Source organism: Chlorocebus sabaeus, chromosome 10 (genome assembly GCF_047675955.1).
Source record: "Chlorocebus sabaeus isolate Y175 chromosome 10, mChlSab1.0.hap1, whole genome shotgun sequence".
Lineage (NCBI taxonomy): Eukaryota > Metazoa > Chordata > Mammalia > Primates > Cercopithecidae > Chlorocebus > Chlorocebus sabaeus.
Window position 1 is genome coordinate 82,477,031 of NC_132913.1, and position 19,943 is coordinate 82,496,973.

The following is a 19,943-nucleotide window of genomic DNA, read 5'->3' on the forward strand; positions in this document are numbered from 1 at the left end:
TAAAGGATAATTGGAAAAGTTTCTCTTGCCTAGAGAAAAATACAATTTTTTAAGATAATGCGTCATAACTATGTGTATTATGCTTACTGAAATAGTTTATATTTGTACTTCCTTGAATCAATGTATGCTAAATGTGCTTCAAAAGATATCTGTAGAAACCTCTCCTTAGACATCAAATGATAGGCAATAACTGGATGTATATCTGATGGAAGTATTTTCCCTCATATTCAATTAATATTTTAAATTATGTGCTATGCTTAACTATAACATATCAAAAATAATTGAAAACTATTTTTATTGTACAATTAATAAAATATTACAGACTTGTAAAATCTATGATAAATCATTTTTATTTACAACTGTCAGGCATTGGTGACATTTAGTAATGTAGTATGCATAACCTACAATTGCTTTTTAGTCTTTAATAGGTTAATCTCTTCTCACAGACACATTGCAGGCACAAACTCACCTTAGCTGCTTTAGCATACTCACTTTACATTTGATTTGTCTAACTCAAAGGTCTTTACATAACAACAACAACAACAACAAATCTACTCATGTAAATTTACTCTTCCAAGTAAAATAGTATAACAAACATATGGGTTACATAGTCCATACCAGATGGTGCAGGCCTGTGCTCACATAGTTTGTGCATAGAGAACAAGATAAAGCACAGTGTTGTAAATCTTCATTTGTATCCTGTCTGGAACAGAAGTTTTTATTGTTCCATCAAACTGTCCAATCTATTACTAAGATCTGTCACATTTTCTTTTATAACAATTCTTTTATTTATAGTGAAAAATTTCTACCAGTTTTCTGTCATTTGAATCACTGCCATGTGATCCTCATGATCTGCCTTAAAAGAAGCCCACAACATTATCGTTTAATTTCTTCTTCAGCCATAATTGTCATCCTATCCTAAAATCACATACCTTATTTATAGATACAGGACAACTTTTTCACCCTTGTATTTTCCCACCATAAATGTTGCTGCTTGGATTGTACTAACTAAACAATAGACAAACTACTTTTAATGTCATTGGTTCCAGATTGGGAAGTTTTCTGGGCTGTTCTTGGCAAGGATGGTGACGACAGATGCTAAAAAGCTGATATTCAGAAGCTGGACATTAGATGCTATAAGGAAAGTGCACTGAGTCTGTATCAGACCAGAATGTGAGTATCTTGCCATGTGCAGGTACCACTCCATCTGTAAGAGGAAAGAAAGGTAAACAAAACTCAATAATATCACATTCAACCAGAGTCTAAAGATAAATATTTTAAATAAATTTAAATGTGGATTCATTGATAGAAAAGACTGGTCTCAAGATCTTTTCTTTCAAAAAGTGTATATATGTGACAGCAATTTAGATAGCTAAATATTAGTTAGGTTAAATTATATGATATTACCATTTTAGTAGGTCAAAAAGATCAAGTATCAGCAGTTTCATAAGGTTATGCCTAACACTGAGGTTATAAAAATACAATGACCCTAATTGTTATTGAAAATAATGAGGACCATTGTTATGGAAATAGATTGCGAAAACAGCAAGACACAGTATCTAATGTCACATCATCAAACTCATTTGTCAGGATAAGGTGCCATGCATTACCTTATTTTTCAGCTATTGCTTACATCTCACAGTTCCCAGAAGACTGTCACAGAGAAGATTAAAAAGTGGCAATATAAATCACAACTTCTCCTATCTAATACCATAGTTTTCAAACATTATGCTGACAAATGATGAGAGTATTATAAACTCTTCAGCTCAATAATCCAACACTCCACCAGTAGTTAGCAAAAATAGGGTGAAATAAAACACACTCAGAAACAAATGCCAAGGTTAAAAATACTGCTTCCAAGTCTATAAACTTATTACATGCTATTAGAAAGTGCCAACAGTTTTCCGTTCCCAGTACTTTCATTTTACTTTAAATCGATTGGAATTACCACATTAAATCTGTGCCTTTGAGAGCTCAGCATGGGAATAAGCAGTCAGATTAAACACAGTACGGTCGGCAAACTCACACAATATAATTATTTGTTCTTGTCATTCTAAACTCTTCCCTCGAATGCCCATGTCTTCCTGCAGAAAGGCCAATGATTTTTTTAAAAATATCCCAATCCACTGTTTCCAGTTACATTTAGAGATTTACAAGTCCCATAGCATACCTTAAAAAATAATGCCAACTTCAATGGGGAAAATACGGTCGTTAGGATATATGTTGATGAGTTGAATCAATCTAATCAATCAATCAATCAAAGGCACTCCTCCACATTTTCTCCCCGAATACAGATGTCTTTAGTTTCTTATAATAATCGTTCTGTAAAATTCAGTAACTTTTGAGTTTTCAGTCCTAAATTAGATAACCATCATGTTTTAAAAGATGAATTAGCTAAAAGATGCTATTAGAGTAAGGATTTAAAGAAAAATTTAAAGGATTTAAAGGAACACACTGTTTTCAAAGCACTGCATTATGTGCTACGAAGAAAACAAAAATTACAAAACTTTTTCCCTCAAAGAGTTTACATTCTAATTTTAGAGACAAGATATGAATATTTCTGTGGGTTTTCTTAAATAAATTTACTTTAAATGGCATGTTAAGATAGCAAGTAAGAGAAGTGTCACGAGGCAGTACATAATTGTCATACATGTATAATACAAATGCTAATTAATGTTAGAATTCAGGGAGGGAAAGACCACTCCAGGAAATCCTTGCGCATGAAGTGGGAGTTTTTGCTTCTTTTATAGTATCATTGGTGTTTAGATGAGGAAAAGAGAGAGCAATTGCTTTCATTCTGGGTCCTGTGGGCTTGGGCTGGTTAGATCTTGAAAACGAGAGAAAATAGAAAGCCTTTGTGTCTACCCAAAATTCATATGTGAGAATCCAAACCCTTGAGCATTAGGAGGTAGGACCTTTGGGAACTGATTAGATCACAAAGGTAGAGACCTCATGATGGGGATTAATGCCCTCATACAAGAGAACAGAGAGATCTAGTTAGCCCCTTCCTCTATGTAAGGACACAGTAAGAAGACACCATCTATGAACCAGACAGGGAGCCCTTTCCAGACAATGAATCTTCTGGTGCCTTGATCTTGAACTTCCCAGCCTCTAGGACTGTAAAAAATAACATTTTTCTTGTTTATAAGCAATGTAGTTTATGTTATTTTGTTATAGTCGACCAAACAGACTGAAACAGTGCTCAAAGAAAATGAATAATTTGTTCAAGTTCATAAGATAAAACTTAAAATCTGGAACCTTAAGCCAAGTCTTCCTGCAGAAAGGCCAATGCTTTTTAAAAAATATCAGAGCAATCCACTGTTTCCAATTACATTTAGAGATTTACAGTTCCCATAGCATACCTTAAAAAATAATGCCAACTTCAGTGGGGGAAAATACAGTCGTTAGGATATATGTTGATGAGTTGAATCAATCTAATCAATCAGTCAGTCAAAGGCATTCCTCCACATTTTCTCCCCAGATACAGATGTCTTTAGTTTCTTATAATAATCACTCTGTAAAATTCAGTAACTTTGAGTTTTCAGTCCTAAATTAGATAACCATCATGTTTTAAAAGATGAATTAGCTAAAAGATGCTATTAGAATAAGGATTGAAAGAAACATATTGATTTGGGCATGCATGGGTGCGTCTTTAAAAGCTCTAATATTCTTTTGGCTTATTTAAAATAAAGTTTTATATTTAAAGACTTCCAAAGTCAGCTCTAGTTATGCCAAAAACTGTAAAATGTCTGAGACTGCATTCTCTTGTTAGTCAACAAGTCACTCTGTCGCAGTTTCATGAATGTTGTTAGAATACCTGAGACTCCTAGATGAGAAATGAACAGTTTTTTTACCCACATCAATAGCAGTAGCCACAGTATCAGCATTTTGGGGCTGGTTGCCCAAGCCTCAATTAACACAGAGTAACGTGAAGAGAGCCAGATGACACAAGCCCATGCAATGGGTTGTGTTACAGGAAAGGAACCCGAGCTTAGAGAATCAGGAGCTTTAATGATGGCAGTAATTGTGTTTATCATTTGCTCCAGAGACGTTTTTATTGTAATAGATAGTAAGCATGGCTGTACTTTGATCTAAAGAGAGATCCTTTCTGTCTTCCAAGGTATGATGCCAACATCCAGAAGAAAGGGCAGTCAAAGTTTTGCTTATAAGGTGTAACCCATGGAGAATTGTCTCTCAACAGATTGATCCGCACCTGCTTCAAGCTGCCTGCTAGATTGTTCCAAAATTTTGTTTTATGAGTTGAACTGTTTAGTCAAGAATCTAACTACCTCATATGTTCCTTAGTTGCATGTGATTTTACTGGGAATGTAATTTATGTTATTCTCTCCATGGAATTTCATTGGAAAGAAAAGTCAAACTGCCAAGATAAACATGAATTTAATCTGTTTGCTGAAACTATTCCTCCTCAAAAACAGAAACATTGCGTCTTTCCTGAAAGTTCAAACCTCACTCAGGTTCTAGGGTCAACACAAGTCCCACCTCAGTCCTCAAGTGATCCCATGTTGATTCAACCTTGCTACACGCTTTCTTGTTCCCTAAGATGTCGACCTTGATAACTGCGCCAGTAGATCTGTTTTTCTCAGTCTGAGATTTTGTTTTGTTCCTCCAGAAACTCCAAGACCTAAGTCCTGGACTTATACCCATCTCAGTTTCTGGGTCATGCTCCAGCTGTGAGAATGTTATAACTGACTAGTTGCCTCCATTGTCATCATGTTTATCCTACTGCCACTCTCCTTGGCCCTTTGCCCACCCTCTTTTTGGTTAATGTCTTCTGTTTGGGCATTAACCAAATTCCTTTGCAAGATTTTTTTAATCACTTATTTGAGATACCAGCTTTCTACTATCACCACACTCCCCATTCATTTGCTTATTCAACAAGTAGTTCCTAAAGGACAACTAAGCTGCAGATCTGAGCCAGGATGTGATTTTGCAATGGAATCCCAAAATACTATAACTGACTGATCCTGATTACCTGACTAGTACTGTCTATTATCTACTGCTGATGAGATTTCAAGCTCCTGCCCTGAGCAGTGTCTGTGCTCTTGGTCTGGTACTAGACCTTAAAAGTCCACTCTGAGAAATATCATGCTTTGTTAGTACCAGATCCTCCCTTAAATTCCCAATTTCTTTCATAATTTTCTGTTTGAAAGACTTTGTTTGTTCTGAACATTTTAATAGCACTGAATGTTGTAACCCTTAGTTAAATTTCTCATAACAGTTTTCTTATACAATATTAAATTAGAGAGATCATGATGTCATTTGCCATACTATGCTCAGTTCACAGTTATTATAAGGTGTTGTCACTTACAAAAATCTAGCATTTCCACCTGTACGATGCAAAAAAACTGTTTTCCAATATTAAGGTCTTCTAATATTTTGAAGTTAGATTAAATTTTCATTAAGGCTTCATTCATTCTTATAAAATTCCACAAATGGAACTATCTACATCCTCATAAGTCTCCTCTTGTTTACAAAACAGTACTATACAGCTATCTGATTTAAAATCCTTTTGTTTCTAAAACAGCTTCCCTTCTCAGGTTGTATATGTATATATTTAAGAGTGTAAGTTTGTGTGTGTGTGTGTTCCCTCTGATATGGGTTTATATGCTTCACTGCCAAAGTAATACTTTCCAATTTCTAATCATCTTTAAAGGAAAAAAAGTTATTTACTTGGAAATATTCACAGTTTAGAAAAATCTGAGCCCTAAGTCTAACAAAATGTTGGACTGTAAACCCAATAACATAAAATAAACTCCAAAACACGTGCAAATATAGTCAATATATACCTAACATAGTGTGGACAATATATACCCTCTTTATAATAGGTTATCTGATCTGCACAGGTCAATGATTAGAAAAATAAAATCCTCATCACATGAACCACAATTAAAGCTATTTTGTTTACTAGTTACAGAAATTGGCAAAGATCATCATAACCTCATGGTAGTTCAATCCTGCCAGAAAAGCACAAAGCCAAATAATCAGGAAACAATTTCTATTTTAAACCATTCAGGGTGCCAAGACAAAGTACCATAGACTGGGTGGCTTATAGATAGCAGAAATGTATTTCTCACACTTCTGGAGGCAGGAAGACCAAGATCAGGACACCAGCATGGTTGCATTCTGGTGAAGATCCTCTTCCAGGTTTCAGACCGCCATTATCCCATTGTATACTCACATAAAGGAAGAAGGCTAGAGAGCTCTCTGTGGTCTCTTTCGTAAGGACACTAACCCCATTCATGAAGGCTCCACCCTATTTTATATCCCAAAGGCCCCACATCGTAAAAACATAATATTGGGGGTTAGGATTTCAAAATATAAATTTGGATTTATATTTGGATTTTGGATTATATTTTGAAATTTGGATTTCAAAATATATATTTATTAATATAAATATAAAATTCCATTTGTGGAATTTTATAAGAATGAATTAAACAAATGTTTAATTCATTGCACATAACACTAACAGCAATTAGTTTCCTATTTTTTTTTTTTTTTCTTTAAGACAGGGTCTCACTCTGATGCCCAGGCTGCAGTGGCAGAATCATGGCTCACTGCAACCTTGACCTCCCAGGGTCAAGCCATCCTCTCACCTCAGCCTTCTGAGTGCTGGGACTACAAGCAAGGGCCATGACACCTAACCAGGTCTATTTTTGTATTTTAAGTAGAGATGGGATTTCACTATCTTGCCCAGGCTGGTCTTGAACTACTCAGGGGCTCAGGGGATCCAGCCACCTCAGCCTCACAAAGTGCTGAGATTACAGGCATGAGCCGTGGCACACAGCCAGTCCCGTTTCTGTTAAATGGAATGCATGTCTCAGTCTTAAATTTTAACCCTATTAAAGGCATTGCCTGAAATTTATTTCTAAGAAGCTGCAAACCCTTATGATGATGGCCAAGCAAATGAAACATAACTTGTCCTGAATATTCATATTCCTTCCTCTGATTACACTTTTGTTATCACTGGACTCCTCCCAACAGAAACCACATTTTATGCATAAAAACAGTACTCTTGATTCTTTCAACTATTTTTTCCTCTTTCATGAATTTTTGTGAACTACCTCAAATCTTTTGAGAAATGATAAAGTATAAATAGATGAATGGATGACCTTGAGAACAGATTCATAATAGAATACAGAGATAAACAATATATCAATAGAATGAAGAAAGTAGATTGTAGATACATAAATACAGAAATATATGAGTGACCCAGCACTATTTAATGAAAAATCTGTCCTTCCTCAATTATGTGTCAAACTACTTCTGTCATATATCAAGTATCCGTGTACAGGTTTGCTTCTGAGTTCTCTATGGTGCTGCTTTGGGTCTACTTGCCTACCTCTAACTTAATCACGGCAATTTATTATATATGTTGACATCTGGTAGAGCAAATGATTTCATCATTTACTTCTTTGATATGTGTATTCTCCATTCTTGACCCTTTGCACTTATGTATAAATTTTAGAATCTGCCTTCCAACTTCTACCAAACAAACAAAAATTTATTGAGATTTTGATTGGAATTACATTCAAGCTCTAGAATATTAAGTTTTTCAACCCATGCTTATGCCATATTTCCCTATAGAGAGCTTTCTAATTTATCTCAGTAATGTTTTATAGTGTTATACATTGGTAGTCCTGCATACTTTTAGATAAATTTGTAACTAGGTATGTTATAGTTTTTATACTATTTGAATACCTTCTAAATTTTATCTTCTATTTTTTGTTTGTGAAAATCAAATTGATTTTTAATAATGCACTTTAAATCCAGAAATTTTGCTAGACTCATTAATTATAATAGTTTGTGGATCCTCTTTGAATTCCTATGTAAATGATCTTGTCTACTATGAATAACATTAGTTTTGTTTCTTCTTTCCAACTGTTTTGTTTTGTTTTTCTCTTGCTCTACTGAACTGGTTAACACTTCCAATAGAATGTTGTTCAGATGTAGTTAAAGATGAAACAATTTTGTAAATTATTCAATATTTTCAATGTTCATTATATTATTTATTGTAAGTTTATTGTAGATATCCAATATCTCCTCCTAGTTTGCTTAGCTTCTTTTTAAAAGGATATAGAATTTTTATCAAATGTATTTTCTGCATCAGTTGATATGACTGTATCATTTTTCTTTAATAATCTAATCATGTTGGGGATTTTGTTAACTGATTGTCCAAAGTTAATCTATGAATGAGATCCTGGAAGAAATCCAACTTTATCATAATATATTATGCCTCTATAAAGATTGGGATTCTGTCTGCCAACATTTGCTAATTTTTTTAGAGATTTTTTTTTATCTTTGTTCCTAATGAGATTGGCCTATATAAATTATCTTTCTTGTGCTGTCCTTATCTGGTTTTGTTTTCAAGCTTACTAATCTTATTGTATAGTTGGGAAATATTCCCAATTTTTCTTTCCTCTTGAATGGCAGAACTTATTAGAAAAGCTAATTTGACCTAGATGGTTTTTGTCAGAAAATGCTGATTACTGATTTGGTGTCCTTAATGATTAAGAATTTCCCAAGTTTCTCTTTCTGACTGATTTTTGATTAAGTATAATTTTCAAATAATTTTTGATAGATTTTTAAATTTATTGATATGTGACTAGTAATGTCCAGTCATTGCTTAGCTTCTCCAATATCCCTAATGTTGTAGTTTTCTCACAGCGGATGTTGACAATTTGTGTTTTTTCTTTGCTCATTCTCATCAGAAGTTTGTCAGTGTTATTAGTGTTTTTAAAAGAGAGACTTTGGTGTTACTCATTCTCACTATAACTTCTGCCTTACATTTAATATGTTCCCCCTTCCACTTTAATGAACTTAATTTATCATTCTTTTTAAATTTTTTTCTTTTTTTTTTTTTTTGAGATGGAGTTTCGCTGTTGTCACCCAGACTGGAGTACAATGGCACGATCTTAGCTCAATGCAGCGTCCTCCTCCGGGGTTCAAGCTATTCTCCTGCCTCAGCCTCCCAAGTAGCTGGGATTACAGGCATGCACCACCACACCTGGCTAATTTTCTATTTTTTTAGTAGAGACTGGATTTCACCATGTTGACCAGGCTGGTCTCAAACTCCAGACCTCAGGTGATCTGCCAGCCTCAGCATCCCAAATTGCTGGGATTATAGGTGTGAGCCACCACACCTGGCCTTAAATTTTTAAAATGGATGCTTAGTTTAATTTTTGACCATTTTGAAGACATACATTGAAAGCTCTGAATATGTCTCTACAAATTGCTTACTTCAAGTTTTGGCATGTAGTACTTTCATTATTGTGTGGATGAAAATATTTCCGACCTTTTATTGTAATTGTTTCTTTAAACTAAAGGTTTTGACAGTTCCTAATCTATCTTGAATATTCAAAAAAAACTTGCATTTGTCGTGGGAAAAGAAGAAAATAGAAGGGCTCACCTAATGTGCCCTCATATGAATCATATTCAAGCCCTTCCTTTGTCAACTATCTCCCTCTCCAACCTACTGGGAGCTCGGATCAGTGGTATTGTTTAGTTTCCATTTAGCTGCATAATAATACTAATTAACTTATTAATTAAACTCATGACTTCTCCCTCATTCCTTCTCCTATTTTATCAGCTATATTAAATGTAGAAATAACTGGTCTTACATTAAACCCAGAAGGAGAAGAAAGACAGATTAACAATAAAAAGGTCTGATAAAAATATAATTCCTTTTACTTAATGATACAAAAATTGACATAGAAATTGTATTATTTTAGTTAAGCTAGTTAATTCCTTAGAGAATTCCCAAAATCAATAATCATTAAAAAAAAAACAGTGATAAATTAGATTTCACTAACATTCAAAATTTCTACTTATCCAAGTCACCATTTAGGAAATGGATAGGCAAGCCACACCGGGAGAAAAATACTCATATCTTACAAAGAACTTGACTCCAAAATACACAAGAACTGTTATAAAGCAATAATCAAAAGATTAACACAAGTTAATAAATGAGCAATAAAAGCAGATACTTCACAAAATAAAAGGTATAGTAATACCCAGAGAGAAAAATGAAAAGATGTTCAACATTATCAGGAAAAGGCAAATTAAAACCAGATAAGATTCTACTTACCACCTACAGAAATAGTCACAATTTAAAAGGACTGACAATTATCAATTTTTGGCAAGAAAGGGGAACAAATGAACCTTCTCATACACATTGCTGATGGGGCTATAAAATGTTGCAACCACTTTGAAAGTCTGTTTGGCAATATATTTTAAAGTTAAGCACGTTATTACCATACAACTCAGCAATACCACTCATAGACATTTACCCAGCAGAAATGAAAATTTATGTCAAAGAAAAGACTTGAGTTGAATAATTATAACAGTTTTATTCATAATAACCCAAAACAAAACAACCCAAATGTTCACAGAAAATAGATAAAATGTTTTATATTCATATGATGAAATATTCTTTAGCAATACAATAAAGTGAACTACTGATGCAAGCAACAATATGGGTTAATCTCAAAAGCATTCTGTTTAGAGAAAGAAGTCAAATTGCATACTATATGATTATGTTTATATATTCAATAAAATTCAAGAACAGGCAAAGCTAACCTATAATGATAGATGTAAAAATATAATGGTGCCCATGGGGGAAGGGCTATGGAATTAACTGGCAAGGAGTATGATAGAACAGTCTGGAAAGAGAAAAATGTTCTAAAAGTTGACTGATATGTTAGTTACAAGGATGTTGGTTATAAAGGTATATATAATGGCTAACATTCAACAAATTTTATACTCAAAGTTTGTACATTCCACACTGTCGATTTTATCTCCATTTTAAAAATGAAAGTTAAAAAGTATCTTCCTCACTTTGTGTAACTATCTAAAATATGTTTTAGAAATGCGACCCAGAACATTACCTTACTAATTACTCCACTGGATAACAATATACAACCACTGGAATCAAAGGGAGTTGTATTTTAAATCAGGCTTTGGACATGAACAGACACTTCTCAGAAGAAGACATACATGTGCCCAAAATTCATATGAAAAAAAAAAACTCAACATCACTGATAGAGAAATGCAAACCAAAACCACAATAAGATATCATCTAACACCAGGCATAAAGGCTACTACTAAAAATAAAAAATAATAAATGTTGGCAAGGTTGTGGAGAAAAAAGAACACTTATACACTGTTGGTGGGAGTGTAAATTAGTTCAACCATTGTGGAAGACAGTGTGGCAATTCCCCAAAGACCTAAAAACAGAAACACAATTGAACCCAATAATCCCATTACCAGGCATATACTCAAAAGAATATAAATCATTCTAATATAAAAAGACACGCACGCATGTGTTCATTGCAGCACTATCACAATGGCAAAGACATGGAGTCAACCCAAATGCCCATCAATGATAGACTGGATAAAGAAAATGTGGTACATATGCACCATGGAATTCTATACAGCCATAAAAAAGAATGAGATCATGTTCTTTTTAGGCAGATGGATGGAGCTTGGAGGCCATTATCCTCAGCAAGCTAACGCAGTAACAGAAAACCAAACATCACGTGTTCTCACTTATAATTGGGACCTGAATGATGAGAACAAATGAACACACAGAAGGGAACAACACACACTGGGGCTTTTCAGAGGATAGGGGCTGAGAGGACTGAGAGGATAAGGAAAAATAACTAATGGATGCTAGGCTTAATGCCTGGGTGTTGAAATAATCGATACAACCAACCCCTGTGACACACCTTTACCTAGGTAACACACCTGCCCATCCTGCACATGTACTCCTGAACTTAAAAGAAAAGTTAAAAAAAAATCAGGATATAGTACTTAAAACCCATGTCAACCCAAGCAATACTTTTGTTAAGCCATTTTATTATTGAAGTATCAGAAAACTGTACATATTTAATATATACAACTTGATGAGTTTGGAAATAATATACCCATGAAACCATTGCTATAGTCTATGCCATAAACCTATGTATTGCCTCCAAAAGTTTCTTCCTGCCCTCTTTGTGTTGTGTATGTGATAAGAATGCTTCACATAAAATCTACACTCTTAGAAAATTTTAAAGTACACAGCAAAGTATGCTTAACCTCTTAAATAATAATGTTAATGTATTGTTTGTTGTAAATATTAATTAATGGTTAAATCACTAAAAAACTGGGAGGAAAAACCTTACCTATTTTTTTATTAGAGTGTGACCATTATGAAAAGATGACAGTGATATGGGTATAGCAGAATCTGCTTTTTTGCCTGCCCTTGGGCTATGGTTTGAATGTCCCCTTAAAACTCAGGTTGAAATGTAATTGTCATTGTGACAGTATTGAGAGGTGGGACCTCTAAGAGGCATTAGGTGAGGAGGGCTCTGTACTCGGGAATGAATTAATGCCATCATCTTGGGAGTGGGATATGAGAGCTTTGCCCGCTTTTTCTCTCTATCTCTCTTATGTGCTCTCTGACCTTGTGATGCCTTCTGCTACGTTATGGTGCAGCAAGAAGGACCTCACCAGTTGTGGCCTCTCAATCTTTGAATTCCTAGCTTCCAGAACCATGAACCAAATAAACTCTTTTATTTATAAATTACTCAGTCTGTGGTATTTTGTTATAGGAGCAGAAAACAAACTATACCTTACTAAATTGTTCTTTGGGAATCAAATAGGACTGACTGTACCCTCCAAGCTCTAGCATGAATACTTGACCAAAATTCACTCAGTAAGAGTGTTTGGAAAACTAGTCACAGTAATACATTTGTAGATGTATTCACATAGCTCAAGATAAAACTCAATACTCATACTGGCTGGAATTCTTTGGGAAAAGAAGCTTTTTTTTTTTTCTCTAGAGGTTGCTAAGTTCATCTCTGAAAATAGTTGGGATAAACTTTCCCGAGGATAAAACCAATACGGAGGAAAGAATAAGAAATTGGAAAGCATCATTTGAGAACTTGAATCTGTTGTGTCTAGACTTCTTTTAATTTCAACCAGTTTAAGGTAGTCTACTCTCACTTACTGTCCTGACATGATAGTAAATATGGTGCCATTCACACATTTAAAAGCAACATTAAAAAGTAGCAATCGCCAGGCATGGTGGCTCACACCTGTAATCCCAGCACTTAGGGAGGCCGAGGCGGGTGGATCACCTGAGGTCGGGAGTTCGAGACCAACTGACCAATATGGAGAAATCCTGTCTCTATTAAGAATACAAAATTAGCCAGGTGTGGTTGCCTGTAATCCCAGCTACTCGGGAGGCTGAGGCAGGAGAATCACTTGAATCTAGGAAGCGGAGGTTACAGTGAGCCAAGATTGCGCCATTGCACTCCTGTACTCCAGCCAGGGCAACCAGAGCAAAACTCCATTTCAAAAAAAAAAAAAAAAAAAAATGTAGCAATCATATTGTGCTTTACAGTTTACAAAAATGCTTTGATATACATTTAATTTCAATCAATTCTTACAGATACTTGTTAAAGTAATTTTATAACCCATTTTAAAGTCATAATAATTGAGACCTGAGAATTTTCCAAGGCCTCATACTTTTAACTCATAAAGCAGAAACTTGAATTCCTGACTTTAAAAGTTATGCCATTTCCAAAATAAAACAGACCCTTATTAAACATATTTCACTTTATACTTTACTGAATTATCTGTTGTTTCTCATAACAATAGCATTAACTGTCTTCTGTGAACTAACATGAGCTTGTCTTGGCAAGAATTCTTCAACAACGCAGGTCCTAGTACCTTCCAACCGTGGTGATTGCCTCCACAAATCCTGTTCCTATAGTCTCCTTCCATGACCTGTAAACATTGATTTTGTAGAAATCAAATTGCTATATTATTCCTTTAGAAACCTCCTCAATATTAGTTCAGAATCCTAATATCTTTTCAAACAGTGGAACCTCCCAAATATTAGTTCAGAATCCTAATAGCTTTTCAAAAAGTGGAACCTCCAAAATATTATTTCAGAATCTTATATCATTTTCAAGCAGTGAATCACTTTAGGTATGACTAGAATTTAATCTCACATAGTTTTTTACTTGGTTTCTGTACATCTGTCTTTAAAATATTTTTGAATCTATGGTTAGTTTCTGAATGCACATTATTATTATTTCTAGCACCCTACCTTCTCTTGTCATTTTGTGTTAAGGCATGTTTTATCTTAACTATTACCATCATCATCATTATCACCATTATTCTAAAACAAAAAAACCCAGGACCCTTCTTTTTAGATGTACACAATTTTAAATGCCTTAAATGGATGATGGATATTTAATGCTTCCCTGTAGAGTGAATGTAGCTTATTAACACCAAGAATCTCATAAGAAAGTCAACTCTTGGTTTTACCCAGCAGGTTGTTCCTACTTCCCTTTATGAAAAGATAGGTAATGGTACTTTCAAGTTTGTCAAAATAATATAACTGCTTTTCTCAATTACTTATTTTATGTCATTGGCTCTCTGCTTATCTTTGCTAAATAAAATTCAGAGAGGCCCTTTGAGACCCACTTAACCATTGCCCCTAACTTTAATGAAAGAACCCCAAAAGAGTTAACTGCTTAAAATCCACATGAAAGGCAAGCTGTTGATTGGCATCATTGATAGGTTTTAGGGATTAACTGAGCAGAAGTTCAGAATGAGGAAGTAGTATTCTGGCTCTGACTTTATGAGGTCTTCTCAGTGTGGCTTCATTATCCCAAAATGAAAGTAGAAAATCTGTTACTACTAAAAATAAATGGAGTAGATCATTTGAGTGTTTTATATAAAGAGAAAGACATGGTGAAGGGTGATAAAGGAGTTGTGTTGAGAGTTCAGGCCATCTGTGTCACTTGACTGTAGAGTCTACAACAGTAGGCATGGCCACCGAGGACACATCAAATAGGGAAATAAGAGGAGACCTAGGAGGGAGAATAAAGCGCTTCAGGAGAGTTGCATATTGTCTAGGAGCAATCCCACAACCCTGCTACCATCCATTCCCCTGCCATCACCAAGAAATGTAATCCCCATAGTCATAACATGCAGTTTCTAGATTTATTTAACCAAGAATACTGAAATCTATTGCACGTGCAATAAACATACCTCAATGCTGTTTACCCTCTTCAATTGCAACTGCTATCAAAATTTAGAAAATAGACACTATTTGGCTATGTTACTTGTTTTTCTACTTGTTTCCAGGAAGAAACTACTCTTACTTTTGTACTTCTGTTTAAAGAACTATTTTCCACACCAGGCACACTTGGATCTTAGGCCAAATTCAGCATCAGGAAGTCTAGATCATCATGGGGTGGATAAAGTACAGTCAGTGCTCAGGGGTGCCGGATCACGATTTCTGCCTCTAACTCTCCAGGAATCCAAATAATGACTTTTCTTCAACAAATAGTAGCCTGTCAGCCAAGGGAAGGCAGTTTCAAAAGGAGCATAAGAACAAGCAGTGTCAAATGCATCCAAGAGGATGAGTGCTGAAAATAAAGCACTGAGTTTGCAGCTAAGTAAATATGTGTCTACCGGTGTAATTCAATGATTTAGGGTGAGCATAGAGTACATGGGCGATGCAGCAACAGAGACCTCAACTGTAACAAACTTACTGCTTCCAGTCTTGCCTAACTCCAATCCATTATCCAACCACTTCCAGAATATTCTATCTGACCACGTTATTCTCCAACTGAAAGTCTTTCAGTGGCTTCCTATTTATTACACAGCACAGTATAGATCTGTTCTTAGTGTACCTATTTATCCTTCACTCCAACTGACCCTTCAAGCACCAGTTCTTACATAAAACTTTTCCCAAATCAGCAGGTAGATTGAAAACCCTCTTATTTGTGCTTCACTATAACCCAAGACACAATTTTCTTATATTGCTGACAACATTCAATCGTATTTATATGTTTCCATATTCACCTGTCTTCATATACTGACCTCCTTAGGTCAAAGACAATGTCTAATACGTCGTAGAAACCCAATATTTAATTGTGGAATGAATGAGAGGGAATGAGAGAGAGGAATAAAGAATAAAGATGGATGAGCTAACCCTGGAAAAAAGAATATTTGCCTCCAAACAAAAGTGAAGGAGAGGAGGACAGGTAACAGGAAACAAACTAAGGTAATGATATAATAGGAAGCCAAGCAATAAAAAAGGAATCAAATACCAACTCCATGGAAAACTAACATTTGTATAGTAAAGAAATATTGTGTACAGATAAGATGAACTTGAAGCTGGTCTAAGCAATTCTAACTCTGTGTTTATTTCCAAATTTGCCTGGAACCATGCTATCAACCCTTGGCCAGTAATGGGGTAAAATGTGCTACCTAGGGATTTATAATGTGCAGTTTGCATTCTGAAACTTCTCTGGTAGCACCCACTAGCAAGTTATCTACATTGTTCCTTGAGAATGTAGGTTGATGGTCTGTACCTGCTTGAACTAGTTACACAGCCTGATTCAAGCTATTGACCAGTTGAGTAGGAAGATTCCTCAGGAAACTTGTGCTTGGCGGCCCTAAGACCACCATATCTCATACACAGCTTGGCAAATCATGATCTAATGACAAAACACATTCCGTAAAACTGAGAAAGATCATGGGGACTATGTCTGGGAATCTCAAAACTCTCTAATGTTTGTCTGTATTTTCTTTCTCCTTTACCTTTATCAAAACCTAATTTAAGCATACCTTGTAGAGTCCTTTTGAAATAGTTCTCTGACCCTGTGTAATTGATGCATTTGGCACAGTAAGTCGAGTATTGAAATGACCTTTGTCTCTAATTGTAAATGTTGGCTAAGATTTTGTTTAAGGAAAACAAAGATGAGGGAGATGATGAACTTTTGATGATAATTTGACTCCTGGGTCACTTCTGGCTTGAGTCAGGCAAATGCTGCAACCACTGATGAAAAGAGAAGCATATCAATGGAACTTGGAGGTGGTATATTCTGAACCAAGGGAAATAGCTACAAAGATTGAGAAAGAAATTCAGACAGAGGGGAAGTCAGCCAAGAATTCTGTAATTTCGATACTTTGAAAAAATGAAAGTAACAGAAAGCACTGAGGCTGCCAAGTACACCAAATAATGACTGGTGATCCTACAGGGAAGAGAAAGTGTGCCAAAAGGGAATTGGGCAGATATTTATTTTGCTCAGAATGTGATACTCTGAATGAGGATCACTAAAAAGAGTATACAGGCTGCAGGGTGAGGAAACCAAAGACAAATGAAACAGGTATTCAGTCAAAGACCTAAGTCATTTGTGGAATGTTATAAACAGCTTCCTGGGAAGCCTCTACTAAAATTATGTTTATGCATTCAGATATAAGGAGGTACTTCCCTTGCATTATACAGTGATCAATGGAAGAGAATGTTGGTCATATTCAGAATTCTCAATTAGTTGCAATTTTTACAGAGATGTGTTAGAGAGTCAAACTTGCAATCTATAGAGGTGGATAAAGGCAAAGTACATAAAATGTGTATAAATGAAAAATTAGATACTAAATAAAATAATCCTTCTAAAGCCTCTGAAATGTTGAAAATACCAGTGACTGGATTGGCTATATGATGATACTGAATTACCCCCTAATTTTATGCCTTTGACTCAAGTGATGATTGATGTTGTAATTAAAGAGCTTCCAGATGCTTGGGCTCCTTATGTTACTCTACAAACAGATGAGCAGGATTCTGTAAGGGAAGATTTCATTGACCTCCTGATTCAGATTCCATAAGCAGGGCCAAATGATGGGGGGAAAATTAGGATTATTCAGAAGAAAGAGGAAAAAGGATAAAATAGGTTTTAAAACAGAAACTGGAGATACTTAAACTAGGTAGAATATAGTCACATGATTAATTTTAAAAGATATGGAAAAGGAAAAATAGATGAAGTAGCTACTAAAATTTTAATGGATCACTATAAGAGTAACTGCTTTACCAACTCCTCCATTTATCCTTGCCTTGATGAATTCTAAAAATTCTAAAAACCTAATTTTAAAAACAGAATCTGCAGTCTCTTCCAAAGCAGTGTTGTTTAAAAGAGCAGGTGTTTAAAAATAGGTTTATTCTGAATGACAAAATATCCAGGGACTGTTGGTGCAATTTCAGAGCAGGCAAGCAGTCAGTTCAGGCAGCCATAACAAAATACCATGGACTAGGGGCTCAAACAACAGACATTTATTTCTCACAATTCTGGAGACTGGAAGGTTAAGATCAAGGTGCTGGCCGATGTGCTTATCTGGTGAGAGCTCTCTTCCAGCTTGCAGATGGCTGCCTTTTTGCTATATCCTCAAATGGTGACTTGAGAGAGACAGAGAGAGAAAGGAATGAAGAGAGTAAAAGGTCTGGTCCATCTTCCTCTTCCTATAAGGACATGAATCCCATTATGGGAGCCCCACCCTCATGTCCTCATCTAAACCTAATTATCTTCCAAAAGTCCCACCTCCAAATACTGTTGCACTGTGGGTTAGGGCTTCGACATATAAATTTGAAGGGGAAAATATTTTTTCCATAATAGTATCTAAGGCCATTTGCATTGGTATGCAAGGAAATCATTCAGGGTAGTAAAATAACATGATTGGAATTCCTAGACATTAATATACAAAATCAGAATATTCCTAAATCTGCTAATTAAAAGATAAAAGGCAATGTAATTAATTTAGCAGGACATGGTAAAATATTCTAAAATAAAAATGCGGTTCAAAGTAGGAATTAATGATTAAAGTTATGTACGTTTGTTGCATAACTACTACCAGAACATAATACTGAAATGAATATGATGTATGAATATGGGACTCTTGTCTTATCCAAACCAGTGGAAACAGACATACAAATCTGTTATTCATTCTCTTTTAATTTGGCATGGTAGACAGTAACCTTTGGAACTATCTAAATCCAGTCAAGTCATTAATATAAAGTAGTATATTAAGTTGGTGCAAAAGTTACTGTAGTTTTTGCCATTAAGAGTAATGGCAGCTGGGTGCAGTGGCTCACACCTGTAAGCACTTTGGGAGACTGAGGCGGGCAGATCACCTGAGGTCAGGAGTTCAAGACCAGTCTGGACAACATGGTGAAACCCTGTCTCTATTATAAATACAAAAAGTTAGTCGGGTAAGGTGGCATATGCCTGCAATCCCAGCTAATTGGGAGACTGAGGCACAAGAATCCTTGAACCCGGCAGGTGGAGGAGGTTGCAGTGAGCCTAGATTAGGCCACTGCACTCCATTCTGGGGCCCAGATTAAGATTCTGTCTCTCAAAAAAAAAAAAAAAAAAAAAAAAATGAATAATGGTAAAAACTGCAGTAACATTTTTACCAGCCTAATAGGATACCAGGAAAGGAAGTACGGGAAAGTGAACATCAAGAAATTTTAGTTTTTATTAAAGACATCTTAGATAAAGATAAATTAGTGTCCTCAAATTATTTGCTTAATAGTACAGTATAGCATGTAAGGAAAGCTGACGGTGCCTGGAAGATAACTCAAGACTCTAGAGAACTGAGTAAAGAGTAATTGAATACCATCATTCGTGCTCTATATGTTAAAAATTCAAGTTGTGCAACAAGCTGAGGGAGATTGATATTCTATGATCAATTTGACCAGCGCTTCCTTTAGGATTTCTATTCTGAAAGAAAGTAAAAATCAAATGTGCATTCATGTGAAATAATCTCCAATACCTTTTTGTGCTCAGTGTGGGAATATTTAAAGTGTCTTCTTTACAGCTACAACCTGGTGGTAAGAAACATTGATTTGATTCCATCTAAACTACTGATATTCATTGCATCAATAATATAATGTTGATATCTAAATCTAGAAATCAAGCTAAGCATGACTTCCAAATGTTAATGGTATGACCACCAGGGAATAGTAACTAATCCTGCTGAAATATAGGTCCAGCATAACTGTTAAAATTTCTAGTAATTACATGGGGTAGAAATATTAGCATTCTTAGGCCGGGCGCAGTAGCTCACGCCTGTAATCCCAGCACTTT

General features: G+C 35.3%; 1 long non-coding RNA gene across 3 annotated transcripts in view; it reads right to left on the reverse strand.

The window, feature by feature from the left end:
• Nucleotides 1-367: 367 nt before the first annotated feature.
• The window catches only part of LOC103217558 (uncharacterized), a 333,833-nt gene continuing 314,257 nt past the window's right edge, over nt 368-19,943 (reverse strand). For all 3 annotated transcript variants that reach the window (XR_012094248.1, XR_012094249.1, XR_012094255.1), the window contains one exon: nt 368-1,207. This is a non-coding gene — a long non-coding RNA (uncharacterized lncRNA). The remainder of the gene's footprint in view (nt 1,208-19,943) is intronic.